The 21,396-nt window shown below is 38.0% G+C and overlaps 2 long non-coding RNA genes across 2 annotated transcripts in view; one reads left to right on the top strand and one right to left on the bottom strand.

The window, feature by feature from the left end:
- The window catches only part of LOC148778056 (uncharacterized), a 73,228-nt gene extending 66,949 nt beyond the window's left edge, over window positions 1-6,279 (bottom strand). The window contains exon 1 of the long non-coding RNA XR_016037204.1: window positions 5,972-6,279. This is a non-coding gene — a long non-coding RNA (uncharacterized LOC148778056). The remainder of the gene's footprint in view (window positions 1-5,971) is intronic.
- On the top strand, window positions 1,594-14,593 carry LOC148778055 (uncharacterized). The gene is made up of 3 exons (XR_016037203.1): window positions 1,594-1,668; window positions 12,577-12,754; window positions 14,385-14,593. It is a non-coding gene; the product is annotated as an uncharacterized LOC148778055 (long non-coding RNA).
- Window positions 14,594-21,396: the final 6,803 nt, after the last annotated feature.

The raw sequence follows: 21,396 nt of genomic DNA, 5'->3' as shown, positions 1-21,396 counted from the left end.
CATCCCAACCTTTTTCCACAAGTGTACTGGCTGACAGTCACACTTTTCAAGCTGTCTTGAAACCGATTCCTAGATAGGCTCCATCTCCACCCTGCTTAGGTGTCGATGTCTGCTGGGTAAGACTGGTTTGGTGTACTTCTTTAGAATTTGATTCAAGGTTGTAAGCTTACTTTGTGAGATTTCTTACCAGGCTGACTACTTTAGAGGTGGCATTAAAAGCTGCCTTATATCTTCTTTGCTTTCTTCCTTACTTAGGACCCCAACCCCACTTAGTACGTTCATTCGCAGGAAGCCAAAGCTTTAGGCCAAAGAATAACTTCTTTTTGAGATTAATTACAATTTCTATTTCAGTTACAGTGTATGAAGATTTAATGACAGAAGTTCAAAAGCTGTAAACTGTGGTTAATGAGAAATGCCAAGGTTTGAATTCTTGAACATCTTTTACACCCCTCTCTCCTCATGTTGCAAGTTCTCTCTCCCTTCCCCATTCCTCCCCAGCCGCCTTCTATATTGCCTTAGTTTCCCTTTTTCATTCTCTTCCTGCTCGGATCTTTCACCTTAGTTCTTTCACTAGTTGCTTCTCTCTTTAACTTCCGAAAATGAGAAATTCTATATATACATGTACATGTAATCTTATCTATCGAAATTATCTCTTTTTCTGTTGCTATTTTTAAAAGTGAGCATGGGTAAACTTTTATATGCTGTCTGAGCATAGGCCTAGTGTCCAGAATATAGCTAGGTCTTAAGAAATGTTTTGAATGGATGGATGTCCCTCTCTTTGCCCTTGAAACAGATTTTTAAATATAATATAATATATATATATATAAACTAAGATAACTAGATTTTTTTAAAAAAATCAATGAGCCATTCAAGTATTAATCAAAAATACCCTTTGGCTTTCACATTGAGTCAGATGTGTTAAGGACACAGAGTAAGGATAATTTTTACCCTTAAATAGTTTATAAGCTACTTGAAATACAAGAAATTGAACCACAAAACAACCAGGGGAATATAAGAAAACAATACAGAAGCTAACTTATGTGGTGTAACCTGTAGGTTCTGAGAATACATAGGGAAAAGTTCTCAGTGACTGTGGGAAGGGCACTTGATTAATATTTCTGGGAGAGGATTGATAGGAAAATAACACATATAACAACATCTATAAACAAACATACCAGACTCTCCAACCCTGGTTTAAGACTTCTTACAAATTTTGGCTTTGCTTTCCAAACTTGGCTCTTAAAAGCTAGGGGAGGTTTTATTTTTGAGCCTGGATATGTTGATAACTCTTCAGTCCAAATCTATTGCTAATATATTTAAGAAATAAGTTATCTGAATATTTTTTGCCTTTCTCACAAGCATTCCAGAATGAGGACAGTCTTTTGATTTTATTTTTAATTCTAGGAAATTAACACCTTTCAGACAGAAAATTCAGTTATGCAGCTGACAAATTTAGCAGTGAGGGACACAGCCTTCGGATGGTTTTAGGTCACTTTTAACTCCTCTGAATGTTTACATCAACACATAGCCCATAATCACCACACCCTGTTCTCTTCCTGCCCTCTCCTTTTTTTTCAAGGTAAGAATATCAACCAAGAAATAGAGAAATAAAATCTGAAAGAAATGTCTCACAGGCTAAGAACTCACTCAGCAAGAGATGATGGAAGGGTAAGCTCAAATTTAAATTAATTCTCAACCTTTCCTGTACCAATGGTCTATGTCTCACTTAGCTAATCCAGGCAAAATTGATATTTTAAAATAACTTCAAAGATAGGTTCTCAGACTTTCTGCCTGCCGGCAGATAGGGGTTCTGGATATATAGGACAGTCCATCTGCTTGATACTTCAAATAAGATTTAAAAAGTATGCTGGTATCATGGAATGGCATCAGTTTTTTTTTTTTTTTTTTCATTAGTTACTAGAGAAATGTATAACTGGTTTAGTAGCTACTGACTCCATGTTCTCCACATTCCTGCCACTTGGTTATGTGGTAATCTTGTTCAGATTTTTGTTTACATTAAATATTTGATATTCAAAGGTAAAATGAGCACAGTCTTTAAATTGGGTTTCTATGAGTTCCGTGCATAATAGTTCATTTTCTTTCATGGGAGGGGTGGGGTTAGGAATAGCAGGAGACTGTTCAAGCGATTTGGAATAAATGGAGAAAACTAAAGCCACAAATGCTTCCTGGTATGGACCTGTTCTTGCTCATTTCTCCCGAAGGAAACAATACTTTCTGATTCAAGGACAGACAGAGTCTCATCATTTAAAGATGGATTTTCACTTCATTTGTGATCTTTATCTGCTTTTGGAATGCACTGGTATATTTCAACCGGGGAAATTTTCATTCTTATGTGCCCATGGAAAGCAAGACAAGGAAAAGGGCTTCTTTTCACTACCTAGGAGATTCTGAAGAAAGATGACAAGACGGAGGAAGATATTTTTTCTGAAGGGTACAGTTGTTTGCATGAAAACTTTAATTGTTACCAGAACTTCAATGGAGTTGCAAGAAAAGGTAGTTAGATAAAGCCTCAGGTTAATTTCCATCATTACCAAGCACTTTACACCAGTGAAAAATTCCAAACATATAAAGAGATGTCAGTCTTGTTCTTTAGACAGGGAGGACAAAACAGGTGTTGGGGGAAGGGGTGGGGATAGTGCTTAAAAGACTGTCAGTAGACAAGTCAGTCAATTATAGATCAGTTTTAGTCCTTAACTTCTTGAGGTAAAGGACTAATGTTTTGCAAGAGTAACAATTTCTGTCATGTATTAAATGAAAATACTTAAAAAATATATCTGTTATAATGATAATACAGACAGGAGTGAAGTGATGTGAAGAGTTGAAAAATCAGAATCAGATACTTGAACCAAAACTACACATGGACAAATAGTAATGCTTTTGCTATGAGTTGGAAGGGTGTTCTTATTGCATTTAGTTATCTGAGCTAATTAGTCAGGAAGGTATTACTGTGTGATATTTCAACACTGGTATCAAAGTAAATGGGTTCAAAGCTCAGTTCTACTACAACTTTGTGGCCTTGGCTAAGTTATTTAACTTCTCTAAACCTCAGTGTTTCTATCTAGGAAATGGGTATGATGGTTCCATTGACCTCATAGTGTTGTACAGATTAAATTAAGACAGAAGAAATAATTAGCATCTGCTGAGTTTTCACTTAATATTACATTTAATTCATACACAGCAATGAGTTTCATGATTTAGAAAATAAATACGGTAAAGAGTCGGACATGACTAAGCGACTGAACTGAACTGAACTGATGATACAATAGTTCCTGAGAAAATTTTTCATGTCTACAGATGATATAAGTGTTGAATGTCTGCTGATGAAACACATCGTTTTCTCTCAGGCAGGGTTGCAAGTTTCTTTGGACCCACTAAACACTTCTGAAGTTACAGAGAACTTATTAACACCCACTATACCATCCTTTTAAGATGATAATTTATCTTTTTAACTGTATTCAGTAAAAACCAGCAGAAAAGAGCCAGGTGGGAATAACAACATGGTGTTATATACAGCTACAAGGTTTACTAGTTCTATACATTCTGCTGCAAGGCATACTAAAATGGAATAAAATGTAACTTATCTTGAACAGTTGCTTGAATGAGTTACTAGAGGAATGGCAAGTTTACAGATGAAGCAAAAAAATAAAAAACCCAGGGGAATTGAAAGCTGTGACCATTTTATTTAGGATGCACAGTAAAACCTAACTTAAGGCATACATGTTAGGTCTTTGGAGAGTTTCCTAGGAGGTTTGCAAACAAATGTGAAAGTCTCTAAAATACATGCTTTTGAAATAACTCTGTGAAATGATGGTTTGAAACTCCATGGGGGGAATGCCGTCATACCTATCAAATACTAGTAATTTGGTTGAAAAGAGAATGCCTCGTTGTTTGCATTTTCTCTGTCCCCAAAAGATCTCCCTGACCACTTTTTTTATATCTATCCTCATCTTGACTGCTGAAGAGTATTACATGGCGTTCCTTTGTTCTGAAAGGGCATCCTTCAGTTTCACACTAGTTTCAAGTTCAAACAACCAGGCACTCCCACACACCTTTCCATCTGTTAAGGTTTTCAAGTGTCGGTTGCCTCTCTCTTAGTCGTTTTAAATATGAAAGAATCACCCTCTACCGTTAGTTGCAGATCCTTTCTTTTCTCCCTGGTAATATTGAAGATGTGAATGGAATCCTCCAGTGACAGTGTCTGGGAAGACGATATTCATGGGGAACAACATGATTTGAATAGATAAATTCAATTAGTCCTTCTCGGGAAGACTCAGTTTACTTTATCATTCTGTATTTCAAAGAGTTTTAAAGAAATTCTAATTACTGTGTAAGAAATAAGTCATATTCCTCTCTTCTCACTGTGTACGGCTTTTATTACCCACTGCTATAAAACATATATCTTTTTCTTCCTGTTGCTATCCTAGCAGAGTAACCTGCATACCAATAGGATCACTAAAATGCCACGAAGCAGAACATATTTATCTGTTAAATTCTATGTACAGTAACCTAACAAATGCCAAAGACAGAAAGATTGCCCTCTGCACAGTGATACTTGTGTAGATGTCTTCTTTATGCTAACAATGACAAGGCTTCATGCCTTGTACTGTACTCAAAAATCAGAATGCATTTTTAAAATAGAAGACTCTGTACCAAAAAGAAAAAAAGAACTGCACATTTTTGGCACTGAGATATTTTATGTGGATAATAAATTTTTTTCTCTCGAACTCCACTAACTACAAGCACCTACCTAGAAGATGAAAACTAAGATTTATGTCATCAGAACTATTCAGTATACCAGAGGATCATTTTTTCTTCTTTTCAGGACTGTCAACTTTGTTTACTATTTATGTTCAATTCTATACTATACAAGAGATTAAATAGTCTTGTCATAGCCACATGTCATACCTTGCCAGAAAAATAAGGTAATAAATGTAAAATCATATTGATAAGGCCTGCTTTCAAAGACTTATTGGGTTTATCAAAATCTAAATTATAACTGGAATATTATATTTGTACTAATCAGAAAGATTTCTACAAAGAAATTTAGTATGTTGTAAAATTGAAATGACTAGGAAATGATTAAAATATCATTACAAGCAACTTCAAGGAAACACATATGAAGTAACATAAGCCCAGGAATTGCCTTCATAAATCAACATGTATATCGTCAAGTCTTGTTAGCCTCTTACATGCATTTTTAATCCAAACATAACCATTTGGCTATTGAAATCAGTCTTAAAAATTGATATCAAACAGTGCTATACAAACGTAAGCTTATTTTTAGCCTTGCTACATTAAACTTTTTTACAATGCAACTTCAATCTCAAAACAATAAATAATAGCATGTATAATGACAGTAATGAATCCTAACTAATTGTAATGCTTCTACATAGCCTAGTAACAATTTATAAATTGTGAAAAATAAATCTATTTGACAGGCCTGTTAGCAATAAGGCCTTCAGTTTCCTGCTTTGCAGCAGAATGAAGTAAAATCTATCCTTTTCTTGCTCTTGTTAAAAACATTTCAACAGTTAGTTCTTTTTCACAGAAAATGCTGCAGGAATGTTCCAGGTTAAAAAAGAAAAATAGCACGGTTGAATTGCACACTTGGCTATTACTGGCCAGAATACATGATAAGTTAAAACATACTAAAGAGATTATTTTTTAAGAAGGAAAACTTGATAGAGATTTGTATTTCTATATTAGAGAGTGGACACTATCCTCTTTATTGCATTGTAAAACTGAAGCTGGCTGCAGGGAAAATAAACATTACAATTACTCGGCACTTAAACAATTGTACCTATACAGTTAAGTAACAAAAGCGTGAGGCACCTGGAATCACAGCATTTGTGCCTATTGCCAGCAACAATATAAAACATTCAAGTGACATTTGATAATGAGCAGACAGTGGAGGCATTACACACGTCTTTAGAAGAATCAGACTTCCTACCTTGAAAAGACAGATGGAGGTAAGTTCCTTTATAAAAAAAAGTTGTAAGTAAAGCCAGGCAGCAGTTGTAGTAAATTGAGTCCTTTCAGTCACTGTATACATACAGCAGTTCTGCAATAAGGGGAAAAATATAATGGGAGGAGCGGCTGTGAACGAGTGACCTCCTCAAGCTGAGTCCTCTCTGTGAACCAGGCATTGAAAGCCACTGCTCCTGATTTGCATGGATTATCTCCACTTGAACAGATACAGAGCAGATACATTTAAATTGAGCTGGCACAATGGCAAAAAGATGGAAGAGTGAATGAGTGAGGGGCAGCGCAAGAGAGGGAGAGAGAAAGAGAAACAGACACGAGATCGGAGAGCGTGGATAAGCTGGTTCTTGCAGAACTGTGTCTCAGAAGAGCTACAGCTCCCTCTTCATGTCACAGTTGTAAGATAAGAAATGTTGTCATTAAGAACTGGTTAATCATAGGGAAAAATTTACTCAGATTAGCTGATGCTCCATCTGATCTGATTTCTATGAACATTTTATGACTCTTTCTCTTTTATCATCAGGATTTTAGATACTGAAAATCTTTTGATTAGTAGACAGGTAAACAAATTTGGATAAAACTCTGAGTATTGAATAAGATCAGAGCTTTGACTTGACTGAAAAAATGTCAGTAAAGAAACCTAGATTTGTTAAACAGAATATTTATTTTGAAAGAAAATTAATCCTTGTTAACTTTTAAAGAACTAGTAGTATATACTCAATATAAAAAGAAAATGACATTTAAATATTTATTAAAGATTAATTATCTGAAAGGATCCAAATGTACAACTAAAAAGGGGATTTTTAAACTTTCTTGCTGTGCTATTTTTTTTCCTTCATAATATCTCTTGATGGCATTTCAGAGCAGAAGAAATCCCTCTTTCTATATAATACAGATATATCTTAAAATACACAATTGCTACTTGATTTCTCATTTAGCATTTGCAGAGTTTTATATATCCATATTCTCATTTTGAAAAGAGAGAGAGGAGAAGGGGCATATGATTGTAACTCTTGTCACTTGTAACTCAATAAATCTGTGGCAGATCTAGAAGAAAAGAATAACCCTCATTTAGCAAGTTAATGTGAAGCCTGCTTTCTCTTTATGTAAAGATATCTGTGGATACCCAAACAGTGAGACAATTAGGTCAAATTCAAAGGAAAAATCAGTCAAACCAGTTGGTTGACTGAATTGATCATAGCCGTGGGGAAGCCAGTATTAACTTGGTGTGAAGCAAATGACATGGGTTAAATGTATTTCAAAAAATGGAATTAAAACTTAGCAAATGCATGTGAGTCATATTTGCAGAAAGCAGTAACAAGGCCAGTAAGATTTTTGCTTGCTGTTGGGATCCCACATCTTTCCTGTCGATAAAAATTTAAACACAGGATACTTACGGGAACTTTGATTTGACGGATGGAAATGATACTTTAAAAGAAACCTCCAGGAATATACCATCATATGTTTCTGTGAGATTTAGTGAAGATCTGGAATTTCTGAAGTGTGCAGACTTAGTGAGTATAACTGTGTTTAGGAAACAATTGCCTAAAAGGATGAAGACAATAGTTATTTTATGATTCTGACATCCAATAGTCTGTTTGCTCTCTGAGTGGATGGTGAGTGCTCAGGTATTTTTTCTTTTACATCAGTTTGGACACATGTCAGAGTTGGAATGTTATTGAGGTCTTAATGGTACTTTTCAGGTTGTAAACCCTTTGGAGTCAGGGACCATGTAGCATCCTTTAAACTGGTTCGTCTAACATTTTGAAAGTGTGCTTTGCATATTTCAGATATTTCTAAATGTCTGTAGAAAATATATTGGAAATAATGGTAAAGCACTTATATTCTCTATAGCGGTTGTTTTCTGTAAAAATTAGATTCAGAAATTATAATCTCTCTTGTAATCACATTAAATAAAAGGAATGAAATAAATTTAAATGTCTTGTCATATATAGGATCATAATAATTATAGCAGCAGTGCTGGATTGTATACTGACACGTGAGCTTAATTAGGGACCTTCTTCATGATACCAGGGGGTACCTTCCAGAAGGTAAAAAGGTATGTTTAGGATTTGACTAACAATTTTCTGAGCACCAGTGCTGACTAAGACAATTATCAGCTTTGTGACTGTGGGCAAATTACTTGTTTGTAAAATGGGGATAATAAAACAACATTTATTATGTGGTTAGTGTAAAGAATAAAGGAACAGGCTTAGCATAGCACCTGGGTAAACACTTAATCAGTGTAACCTATTGTTCCAATTATTATAAATCTGTTTCCATTGAACTTGATTACCTCTTTCTGAACTGGGAAGTGTTATTGCAGTGTCTATTGGATGTAGAAAAGAGACTTCTTTGTTCTTGACTTTTTCTGGCCATTGTATGAGGAGGGCTTCTTTCTGGTCCCTGACAACCAGAAGGGCTGGTGCTTCTACCTTTTTATAAAAGACAGAAATAGAAATATTATTCTCAGGAGAGCTAGAGAGTGTCGTAGCAGCAGATCCAACCTTCTGTACAGGAATAGGAAATGGCTTGTGTGGTACAATGTGAAGGGCACCCAGAAGCTCCCAGTCCAGAAATATCTTCCCATCTGTCCTTTCTTATTTCCTGAAATGCCACCATTAGAGGTTCATTTCTATGTTTTATTGGCTTCCCATTCTCTTTTTCAGTGCACATACTACTGGCAGAATTAACACATTAATAAATTTACACTTAGAGTGACACATGAATTCATAGTGGTTTTAACTATTCTATGAGAGATGCTTTCTTTTACTAACTTGCTGAAGATCAGCAATGTCAAGGAAAAGTCAGATTTCAATGAAAATGCATAGAAAGTCCACTTGTTAGATAGGAATGTGTGGGGATGGAATCCTAACAAGGGTGGCGCTATACCTGTGCTGCTGTGCTTTGGATCTGCCAGTATGTGAGAGATCCTGCAGCTGGCACAGAGAGTAACGTGGAGCTTCTGGCCTCTGGGGCACTGGGATGGGGAACAAGGGCTCACTCATTCATTCAACAAAGTGGACGGAGTGTTTTGTTAGCAAAAACCTGGACTAGAAGTGAGAATAAGGATCATCTAGGTTTTTGCTAACAAAACACTAGATGATCCTTATTCTCACTTCTAGTCGAGATGATAGACACAGGAATGGGAACAGGTTAATCCTAATATTGGATATCTGTGCAAAGGAAAAGAACAGAGGAAAAGCACCATTGGGAATAATTAAGAAGGACTTTATGAAGTGGGTAATGCTTGATCTGATGCTTGAAGACACAGTGGGAGCTGTTTGGGGAAGTAAGAGATGAAGGAGGAGAGGTTGCAGGTTTATTATTCCAGGTTCAGTGAACATGGTACAGCGGCAGGGGGGCATGAAAGAGACAACCAGCTGGGACAACTTGCTCAGAGCAGAGTGAAAGGATGATGAGTGGGACATGGAGACAGATGGGACTGAAATGTGAGCAAAGAATTGAGCAGGTCACAGAAAGGAGGCATGGGCACAAGCACTGCAGGGCCTTTGTACCTTGGTCTCAGTCTCAGACCGTCATCCCTCCTCTTACCCTGTACACCTGGTAACTGCACTCATCTGGGCTCCCCAGCCCTGGGAGCACACACATAAGCAAATATTTAAACGACAAGAGCTGTTCTCAGTGAGTAAAGCGGGGTGTATTGCCAATTAGATTAGAGGCTAAAGTCTTTGGGGACTTGAAATAGTCCAAAATTATTTGCAAGAGTCAGCTACTGTCTTCCCTAACCTATAGTGCTATATGGAATATTCATATATGAATTAAAATTAATTGTGCTTAGAGACTTTGGGATGAAGCAAATCAGGGTGGAAATCACTGCTGGAGCCCTGGAACTCATTTAGGATATAAAATATACAGAAAACCTTAGTGAGAAAGATTACCAGCATTAATGCCATTAATACTGAAAGTGAAAAGTGAAAGTCAAGTCACTCAGTTGTGTCTGAATCTTTGCGACCCCATGGACTGTAGTCCACCAGACTCCGCTGTCCTTGGGGTTATTCAGGCAAGAATACTGGAGAGGGTTGCCATTTTCTTCTAAAAGGGATTGTCCCAATACTACTGATGGTTAATAATTGGAAAATCATATTTATGAAACAATAACAATAATAGTCAAATCAGATAGCAAAGCTCCCAACTTTAATATAAAATGCTGTATAGTAACCTTTCATTTTCTTCTATTGCTTGAATCTTAGCTATTTTGACATATTTATCCAGAAAATATTGATATTTCTATACTTAACCCAAGAATAACAAATTGCTTGTTGTAAATATCACACTTACAGTAAAATTCATTGTAAGATAAATGGTTACACAGATTTGGAACCCAGCAGTGGGAAATATATTTGAATTCTAATAAGGACTGGTTCAAGCCTAAAAACAATTAATAACTGTCAATTTCCCATGACAAGTGAAACCTCTAAAAAAGGTACCCAAACCACAAATGATTAAAAAATTATGCCGATTAAAAGAATGACTGAATATATCAGGACTCTTTTAAATTATTTTTCAATAGCAGTGCCCTCCTCCGACCTCTATGGAGGTAGAAAGAGCACAGTTTAGTTCAACATTCAGCTCTTCTCCAAATATCTTAAAACTACTTAAAGTTCTGTGGTCAAGGAGATATGTCACTTAGATCTCTATTCAAGAAAAATTCTGTGGTTCTGTAGCAAGGTATAAAGTTAACTGACAGCCTCCAGCTATTAGCACTTTCACTATTCACCTCCTCAGACAGCCCTTAGATCATAAATAAGCATAATGGAACTCTTAAGACTTTTCCATTTCTTCCCAGTCCAGGACTTCTTTGAGGCTTTCCCCTGACCAACCAGCCTCCTTCCTCCTTTGACTATCAGGCTTTTTTCTGTTTTTGCAGTATTGTGCGCTTAGTCACTCAGTCATGTCCAACTCCATGGACTGTAGCCACCAGGCTACTCTGTCCATGGGATTTTTCAGGCAAGAAATACTAGAATTGGTTGCCATTTCCTTCTCCAGGGGATCTTCCTGACCCAGGTATTGAACCCGCAACTCCTTTGTCTCTTACATTGTAGTCAGATTCTTTACCTGCTGAATCGTCCTGGAAGTTCACCTGGAAAGCCCATCATAGGCCTGCTGCTGCTGCTGCTAAGTCGCTTCAGTCGTGTCCGACTCTGTGCGATCCCATAGATGGCAGCCCACCAGGCTCCCCCATCCCTGGGATTCTCCAGGCAAGAACACTGGAGTGGGTTGCCATTTCCTTCTCCAGGCCTAGGTCCCTAATAAAACTCATAGATAAAATTTAGCAGACACAAGTTTCTAACAGTCAAAAATACTTGATTCGGAACCAACTTTTCTTTCTCTTTCAATTTCCAAAGAACTGAACTCTTACTCTTACTATATTCATAGAACTCATAGATATGTTTCTGCTCTGTTTTTACTTTCCAGAAGTTCTTGTTCTTGGAACAGTAAAATGTTTTTTGGAGAGCCAACTTTCTCCAGGAGTTGCTCTCACTGAATCACTTCTCAAATTACTACTTTGTTTCCACACCTCTGTTGTACTGAAAACATAGGCACGTTACCAAACACAGAATTGAGTAGTCCAATAGACTTATTAGACTAACTGCAAGAGGAGACAAGCAGCACAAACAACATGTTGATGTACTTAGATCAATAAGGCTCTGGAAGACGTTCAGGTTCAGTGCCGAACCGAAGGAGGTTCACATTAAAGAGAGTTTGAAGGATGTAAGAGAGCAGGAAAGGAACTTGTTGGTAAGTAGTGTACATTCTTTGTGGTATATGGAGTAAAAGACAAAAATGAATGGGGCTTTAGAAATGAAGTCATTAGTGAAAATGATTGGGATTTTAAATTCAATTCTTATCTCTATCACCAAGGTACTTATATGTTTTCACTGCAAAAGGGATAAAAACTTGCTGCTGTTCCCATTTATAAAACACTGCGAGTCTCCCAGACAATGGCATTGTTTAAAAGAAGAGGCATATCACCATTAATGAATCCTTTGCATTTTAGATTCTAAGATGACAATCAGTAAGGAAGAAAAGAATCCTTTTAAAAAGCTTTCTGTAAGGTATTCCTAAATAAATTCATGTGACTTATTCAGAAAAAAAGCTTACCTGAACTCTGAACCTTAAAGAAAAATGAGTCAAAATACCAACTGGTATAACTAAATGAAAGTCGCTCAGTTGTTCTGACTCTTTGTGACTCCATGGACTATACAGTCCATGGAATTCTCCAGGCCAGAATACTAGAGTGGGTAGCCTTTCCCTTCTTCAGGGGATCTTCCCAACCTAGGGATTGAACCCAGGTGTCCTGCATTGCAGGAGGATTCTTTACCAGCTGAGCCACAAGGGAAGAATCTGGTATAACTAAGGGGTAAGTATATTGTTTACTTGTATATACAAATATAACTAGTCCAAAAAATCACCTTGAAATAATTCACTGTTCAAGGTTTATATAAAGCAGATGAGTATCTAACCCCTTAATAAGGTATTTCAAGTAGTTATAATGTTTACTTTGGAAATAATGCTCTATCATGACCATTTCATATATGTTCCTACCAGGTCTCTTCAGGCATGTCTGACTCATTGTGACCCCATGGATTGTAGCCTGCCTGGCTCCTCTGTCCATGGGATTCTCCAGGCAAGAATACTGGAGTGGACTGCCACACTTTCTTCCAGGGGATCTTCACTACCCAGGAGTTGAACCTACATCTCTTCCTTCTCCTGCTTTGGCAGTCAGGTACTTTATCACTAGAGCCACCAGGGAAGCCATTTCATGTATAAGCCCACATTAATTCAGCTATTTAATTAGAAGCGGTAATTTACCCCACCTGAAAATGCAGGTTATAGATATCCTGTGTATGGAGTTTCTGAGGTAGACTCAGGAGAATGGAGCAGGCCAAGGATTCATGACATCTATAGACAGTTGCATTTTAGTTTGTCTTCCAATTGATTCTCTCATTCATTCTTTCACTCATTTATTTTTTGAAAATATGTATTCAAAGTCTGGACTTCCCTGGTTGTTCAGATAGTTAAGCATCTGCTTGCAATGTGGGAGACCTGGGTTCAATCCCTGGGTTGGGAAGATCCCCTAGAGGAGGGCATGGCAACCCATTCCAGTATTCTTGCCTGGATAATCCCCATGGAGAGAGGAATCCGGCAGCCTACAGTCCATGGGGTCACAAAGAGTTGGACATGACTGAATGACTAAGCACAGCACTTTCAAAGTTGACTTTTGGATTAACGGTGAGTAAAGACAGACATGGTTCCCTGCTTGTGGGGTAGCTAGCAAGGAAGAGAAGTGTTACTGTTCAGTCATGTCTGACTTGTTCCGACCAATAGAATTTGATGAAAATGAATTTGTACCAGTTTTGAACCTAGGCTTAAAGAGACCTTGTAAGCATCTGCTCTCACAGTCTTGGAACCTTTTGACTGCTATGTAGACAATCTCAGACAGACTGTGGAGATGAGAGACCCCATGGAGAGAGACCCCTGTTATCTCATCCATCTCACCTGAAGCCATTAGGCACCAACCAGCCACTATTGCATTAGATAATGACAGATACATGAGCAAGTCCAGTCAAGATATATTGTCCATAGTCTAGACCAACAGCCAATTGTTATTCTGCAAAACCATGAGTTAAATGCATTCTTTTTCATTTTATATCACTAGCTTCTGGGGTGGTTTACAAAAGCAAACTAAGACAAATGACAACAACAACACAAAACTATCAAAGAGATAAACTTAGGATACAGAGCATCAGTTCAGTTCAGTATATTTCAGTCACTCAGTCATGTCCAACTCTTTGCTACCCCATGAATCACAGCACGCCAGGCCTCCCTGTCCATCACCAACTCCCGGAGTTCACACAAACTCATGTCCATCGAGTCAGTGATGCCATCCAGCCATCTCATTCTCTATTGTCCCCTTCTCCTCCTGCCCCCAATCCCTCCCAGCATCAGAGTCGTTTCCAGTGAGTCAACTCTTTGCATGAGGTGGCCAAAGTATTGCGGTTTCAGCTTTAGCATCAGTCCTTCCAATGAACCCCCAGGATTGATCTCCTTTAGAATGGACTGGTTGGATCTCCTTGCAGTCCAAGCGACTCTAAAGAGTCTTCTCCAACACTATAGTTCAAAAGCATCAATTCATAGAATACATAGATACAGAGATTCACAGATACAGAGCATAGAAACATACTAATCCAATCAATTGAAGTTGAGGAAGGCTTCAAGAAAGAAATGACATCTAACTTGAGACCTGATGAATGAGAAGTAACAGCTATCTAATGACCTTGATCCAACAGTATGAAAGCTTTTTAGGAGGGGCTTTCCTGGTGGTCCATCGGTTAAGAATCTGCTTCTCAATGTAGGGAACACCAGCTCAATCCCTTGTCGGGGAAGATTCCACATATTCTGGGGCAACTAAGCCCATGTGCAACAACAACTGAGGCTACACTCTGGAGCCCTCAAGTCAAAAGTACTGAATCCATGTGCCTAGAGCCTATGATCTACAACAAGAGAAGCCACTGCAAAGAAAAGTCTGAGGACCGTCAACTAAAGAGTAACTCCCCCAATCTCCCCAACTTTGAGAAATCCTGCACACAGCAATGAAGACCCAGTGCAGCCAAAATAAATAAGCAAATAAATATTTTGAAAAAGCTTTATTGGAAAGGAGACATTCCTGCCATATACATCAAAATATGTCATTTCCATCTTTAAAACGTCTCTTGAATCCAACACTTGTCATCACTTCCATTTTTACTGTTTAAGTACAGACCACATACTCATCTGAATTATTGCTCTGTGTCCTATGGTCTCTTAAACTCTGCTGTGCAGTCTTTCTGCTTTCCTTATGGTCTCTTTTCACCACAGGAAATAAAATGAACAGGTAAAAAAATGTCAGATCTTACTGCTCCTCTACTCAAAACTCTGTGTAATAGATCAACTAATCAGTTCAGTTCCGTTCAGTTCAGTCACTCAGTCGTGTCCAACATTTTGTGACCCCATGAATCGCAGCATGCCAGGCCTCCCTGTCCATCACCACTCCCGGAGTCTACCCAAACCCATGTCCATCAAGTTGGTAATGCCATCCAGCCATCTCATCCTCTGTCATCCCCTTCTCTTCCTGCCCCCAATCCTTCCCAGCATTAGGGTCTTTTCCAATGAGTCAACTCTTCACATGAGGTGGCCAAAGTATTGGAGTTTCAGCTTCACATCAGTCCTTCCAATGAGCACCCAGGACTGATCTCCTTTAGGATGAACCTAAAGGGGTGGGCCTCCTTGCAGTCCAAGGGACTCTGAAGAGTCTTCTCCAGCACCACAGTTCAAATGCATCAATTCTTCGGCACTCAGTTTACTTCACTGTCCAACTCTCACATCCATACATGACTATTGGAAAAACCATAGCCTTGACTGGACGGACTTTTGCTGGCAAAGTAATGTCTCTGCTTTTAAATATGCTATCTAGGTTGGTCATAACTTTCCTTCCAAGAAGTAATCATCTTTTAATTTCATGGCTGCAATCACCATCTGCAGTGGTTTTGGAGCCCCCAAAAATAAAGTCTGATGCTGTTTCCACTGTTTCCTCATCTATTTGCCATGAAGTGATGGGGCCAGATGCCATGATCTTAGTTTTCTGAATGTTGAGCTTCAAGCCAACCTTTTCACTCCTCTTTCACTTTCATCAAGAGGCTTTTTAGTTCCTCTTCACTTTCTGCCATAAGGGTGGTGTCATCTGCATATCTGAGGTTATTGATATTTCTCCCGGCAATCTTGATTCCAGCTTGTGCTCCTTCCAGCCCAGAGTTCCTCATGATGTACTCTGCATATAAGTTAAATAAGCAGGGTGATAATATACAGCCTTGAAGTACTCTTTTCCTATTTGGAACCAGTCTGTTTTTCCGTGTCCAATTCTAATTGTTGCTTCCTGGCCTGCATATAGGTTTCTTGAGAGACAGGTCAGATGGTCTGGTATTCCCCTCTCTTTCAGAATTTTGCACAGTTTATTGTGATCCACACAGTCAAAGGCTTTGACATTGTCAATAAAACAGAAATAGATGTTTTTCTGGAACTCTCTTGCTTTTCCAATGACCAGCAGATGTTGACAATTTGATCTCTGGTTCTTCTGCCTTTTCTAAAACCTGCTTGAACACCTGGAAGTTCACGGTTCACATATTGCTGAAGCCTGGCTTGGAGAATTTTGAGCATTACTTTACTAGCGTGTGAGATGAGTGCAATTGTGTGGTAGTTTGAGCATTCTTTGGCATTGCCTTTCTTTGGGATTGGAATGAAGACTGACCTTTTCCAGTCCTGTGGCCACTGCTGAGTTTTCCAAATTTGCTGGCATATTGAGTGCAGCACTTTCACAGCATCATCTTTCAGGATTTGAAGTAGCTCAACTGGAATTCCATCATGTCCACTAGCTTTGTTCATAGTGATACTTTCTAAGGCCCAATGACTTCACATTCCAGGATGTCTGGTTCTAGGTGAGTGATCACACCATCGTGATTAACTGGATCATGAAGGTCTTTTTGGTACAGTTCTTCTGTGTATTCTTCCCACCTCTTCTTAACATCTTCTGCTTCTGTGAGGTCCATACCATTTCTGTCCTTTATCGAGCCCATCTTTGCATGAAATGTTCCCTTGGTATCTCTAATTTTCTTGAAGAGATCTTTAGTCTTTCCCATTCTGTTGTTTTCCTCTATTTCCTTGCACTGATCTCTGAGGAAGGCTTTTTTATCTCTCCTTGCTATGGAACTCTGAATTCAGATGCTTATATTTCCTTTTCTCCTTTGCTTTTCACTTCTCTTCTTTTCACAGCTATTTGTAAGGCTTCCTCAGACAACCATTTTGCTTTTTTGCATTTCTTTTCCATGGGGATGGTTTAATCCTTGTCTCCTGTACAATGTCACAAACCTCTCCATCCATAGTTCATCAGGCACTCTGTCTATCAGATATAGTCCCTTAAATCTATTTCTCACTTCCACCAGATAATCATAAGAGATTTGATTTAGGTCATACCTGAATGGTCTATTGGTTTTAAGCCATGCCATGTGGGGCCACCCAAGGTGGACGGGTCATGGTGGAGAGGTCTGACAGAATGTGGTCCACTGGAGAAGGGAATGGCAAACCACTTCAGTATTCTTTTCTTGAGAACCCCATGAACAGTATGAAAAGGCAAAAAGATAGGACACTGAAAGATAAACTCCCCGGTTGGTAGGTGCCCAGTATGCTTCTGGAGATCAGTGGAGAAATAACATCAGAAAGAATGAAGGGATGGAGCAAAAGCAAAAACAACACTCAGTGGTGGATGTGACTGGTGATAGAAGCAAGGTCCGATGCTATAAGGAGCAATATTGCATAGGAACCTGGAATGTTAGGTCCATGAATCAAGGCAAATTATAAGTGGTCAAACAGGAGATGGTGAGAGTGAATGTCGACATTCTAGGAATCAGTGAACTAAAATGGACTGGAATGGGTGAATTTAACTCAGATGACCATTATATATACTAATGTGGACAGGAATCCCTTAGGAAAAATGGAGTAGCCATCATGGTCAACAAGAGTCCAAAATGCAGTACTTGGATGCAATCTGAAAAACGACAGAATGATCTCTGTTCATTTCCAAGACAACCCATTCAATATCACAGTAATCCAAGCCTATGCCCTAACCAGTAATACTGAAGAAGCTGAAGTTGAATGGTTGTATGAAGACCTACAAGACCTTTTAGAACTAACACCCAAAAAAGATGTCCTTTTCATTATAGGGGACTGGAATGCAAAAGTAGGAAGTCAAGAAACACCTGGAATAACAGGCAAATTTGGCCTTGGAGCACAGAATGAAGCAGGGCAAGGGCTAATAGAGTTTTGCCAAGGGAACGCACTGGTCATAGCAAACACCGTCTTCCAACAACACAAGAGAAGACTCTACACATGGACATCACCAGATGGTCAACACCGAAATCAGATTGATTTTATTCTTTGCAGTCAAAAATGGAGAAAATCTATACAGTCAGCAAAAACAAGACCGGGAACTGACTGTGGTTCAGATCATGAACTCCTTATTGCCAAATTCAGATTGACTCTTAGCCCCCACAAAAAGATATATATACATGTTTACCTCCTAAAACTGTGGAAGTGACTTTATTTTTTTTTAAAAAAAGAGTATTCATAGGGTAATTAAGTTCAAGATTGCAAGGTGAGATCCTCCTGGATTATGGAGATGGACTCTAAATGCACAAACAGGTGTCCTTATTAAAGAGAGAAGAGGCGAAGACAGAGTAATACAGAGGAGAAGACCATGTGAGCAAGGCAGCAGAGACTAGTGTGATGTTACCCAAAGTTAAGGTATACACAGGGCCACAAAAAGCAGGAAGAGCCAAGGAAAAACTTCCCTTATATTTTTGGAGGTAACAGGGCCCTGCAAATACCTTTATTTTGGATTTTTGACCTCCAGACCTAAGGGAGAATAAACATCTATTAAGCCACGTGGTTTGTGGTAATTTGTTAAGACAATCCTAGGATCTAATAAACCTCCAATATCTTCTTGTCTTATTCAGAATAAAGCCTAATGTCAAAGCTCTTGCATGGACCTACAAGGACCTACCTGGACTTCCTTCCCCCTACTCCTGACCCCTCTGACATCATATTCTACACATACTCCCTGGCTCTCTCCACTTGAACCTCTCTAGTTTTCCGAGAGAGAAACTGTTCCTTCAGCACAAAAGGCATGCACCTCCTCAGGGCATGTGTGTTCATCCTTTCCACTGCCTTGCATGCCCTTCCCCTAAATATTCTATTTGTGTGACTATCACAGTTTTTCCAAAATGCCTTTCATGTAGGTTAATGAAGACTTCTCTGATCACCATGAAAATTCCATCCACTGCTCAACATCCCCCATCCCCAGCTGTGTCCTGTTCTCCTTTTCTGACTTACTTTTCTCTACAGCACTTACCATGAACTATGGTAAGTAGTAACCAATGTACAGTGTACATTGACCTTATTAATTTAGTGGTCAACTGTCTTCCCAACCAGAATGTAAACTCCATGAGAGAGAGATTTTTTTTCTTTTCCTTGTTGCTTTATTCCCAGCATTTAGGAGAGATGGCCAGTAAATAATTGTTCAGTTACATAAATGGTATGTTTAAGATCCGAGGAAAGTATTTAAATGATGACTCTAAGAACTCTTTATTTCTGCTACTCCTGAGAAATGTTTCCAAATCTCTCCAGATTGGTTGTTGAGTAGAATTCATGCTGCCAATTCTCTGGAGTAGAAGAGCATAGATGCTCTAATTTAATAGGACAATGACACTATTCTATTATGGCAAGAAGATCATATACAATTTGTAGCTTGAAGCCCCTTGGTTTTCACTTGTCACTTTACATTTGACTTCATAGTAGGCTCTGGAACTCTGAGAGAAATAGTAATGAGGAAATAGCAGCAGTGCTAGCAACAGGTAATGAAAGTTGAAATTTAGGGATTTAAAGAAAGTTTGAAGGCAACAGGATCAAAAGGTGGATACACATGTAAAGTGGTCTTGGGATGAGGGATGAGGGACAGAGAATGTGTGTCCTTTGCTGATTTTCTTTGATGGGATTTCAAAGAATCTAGGGCATATTCTTATAGACTGATAGCTTCTAAGCATCAAATACATATACGCTCTGTTGTATAAACGCATAAGACAGAGTTTGCACTAATCTTGCCAGTTCATGCTTCCTACATAGAGGAACATGAACTTAAATGCCAACATTAAATGCATTTGCCAATACATATATAGGCAAATGTGTATACACACTCACGTATATATATATATGCATGTGTATGTTTAAGTATTCCTTTCTCCAAATGTATAAAACAACATAAGTAGTAATGTGTCACAGGACATCTTTTATACCGTCCTTAGTCATCAGAAAGAAAAAAAAAAGGATTAAATAGAAAGTTCCAGAAGTTTCCTGTCGCCATATCTATGCTATCTGACTTTAGTAATTTTGCCTTCTTTGTGCAACTCCAAATACATTTGCCTAGCAACAAAAAGTGGGATAATACTTCCATCCTTTGAAAAGCAGTGGGAGAGCTGGAATGAAACTATAAGCAATCAGCAAGAACATAACTGAGAGGCTGTATTCCAGAGGCGGAATTAGTTGAACTAAACTAATGTCTAAACATAGTCAAGGAGTTAACAATGTCATGGTATGTTAATTAGGGTTGGATTTTGAGTTTAATTCAAATAAAAATCCTCAATTGCTTATCCCTAGCATACCAAGACAGCCCAAACATCTTGGTCTGAAAAATTAGGCTGGGAATAGAGCCCAAACAGGATTTCTGAAAAGATTTTTGGGTCTTTCTTCTTTGACTAAGGCTTGAAATTCTGCAAGGATTGCAAGAATAGTTTTCTTCTTCTTTTTTTAAAAAATATTTTTGGCTAGACGCTGGGAGTGAAATAACATGAGAAATGTTTATGTGTACTTACATAGTTACCTATAACACTTCTTATATTAAAACAAAATTTGAATAGATTTTTAAAGAAATTCTGCTCAAGACATAAGAATACAGAAGCAGACTTAGCTATTTGCTTCATTTTGATGACAGAAGATAATAAATGGATAAGAATTCAAATGAAAATTACAGTAAATCTAGAAACAAATAATATAGGAAATATAAGAAATTTGGTGGCCAATAGGAGTTTTAAAATCCATTTTAGCATTAAAAAATATCCTGAGAAATTTCTTAGTGCTTTGTACTAGCTGAATAGATGTTTTCTATTCATCTTTGTACCTACTAGAATGCTGCTGGGAAGGGAGGTTTTATATATCTAAATGAAATCAGAAATATATGCACATTAGTTACATAAACTCAATGAAAAGTAATGAAAAAGAGAAAAATATATTTTATGTATTTAATAATAATTTATTGAGTGCTTGATGTTGAGGATGAAAATGAACGTGAAAGTTGCTCAGTTGTGTCTTACTCTTTGAGACCCTATGGACTCCAGAATACTGGAGTGGGTAGCCTTTCCCTTATCCAGGGTGTCTTCCCAAACTGGGGATTGAACCTAGGTCTCCTGAATTGCAGGCAGATTCTTTACAGCTGAGCCACAATTTTGAGGATACAGTAGACAAAAAAGACCCCATGGAGGTTCCAGTGTAATGGTCAAAGGGGGGAGGCAAATATTTAATGAGAAAACAAAGCTCACTTTTCTGTATACCTATTTATATTATCATCATCTAATTGTGGACTACAATATGTTTTATGAAGTATAAAATTATAAAAATACAAATTATACAAGGATACAAATTATAAAAATATAACGAGTGGAGGTCCAAAAATATTATAGAGAATGGTCAAGGGAGAATTCAGATTTATTAAGAAAACAGAAGAGTGTG

Source organism: Moschus berezovskii, chromosome 4 (genome assembly GCF_049115385.1).
Source record: "Moschus berezovskii isolate FMDL1 chromosome 4, NW_MosBer_1.0, whole genome shotgun sequence".
In the NCBI taxonomy this organism is placed as follows: Eukaryota; Metazoa; Chordata; class Mammalia; order Artiodactyla; family Moschidae; genus Moschus; species Moschus berezovskii.
This window is presented reverse-complemented; position numbering and strand designations above follow the sequence as displayed.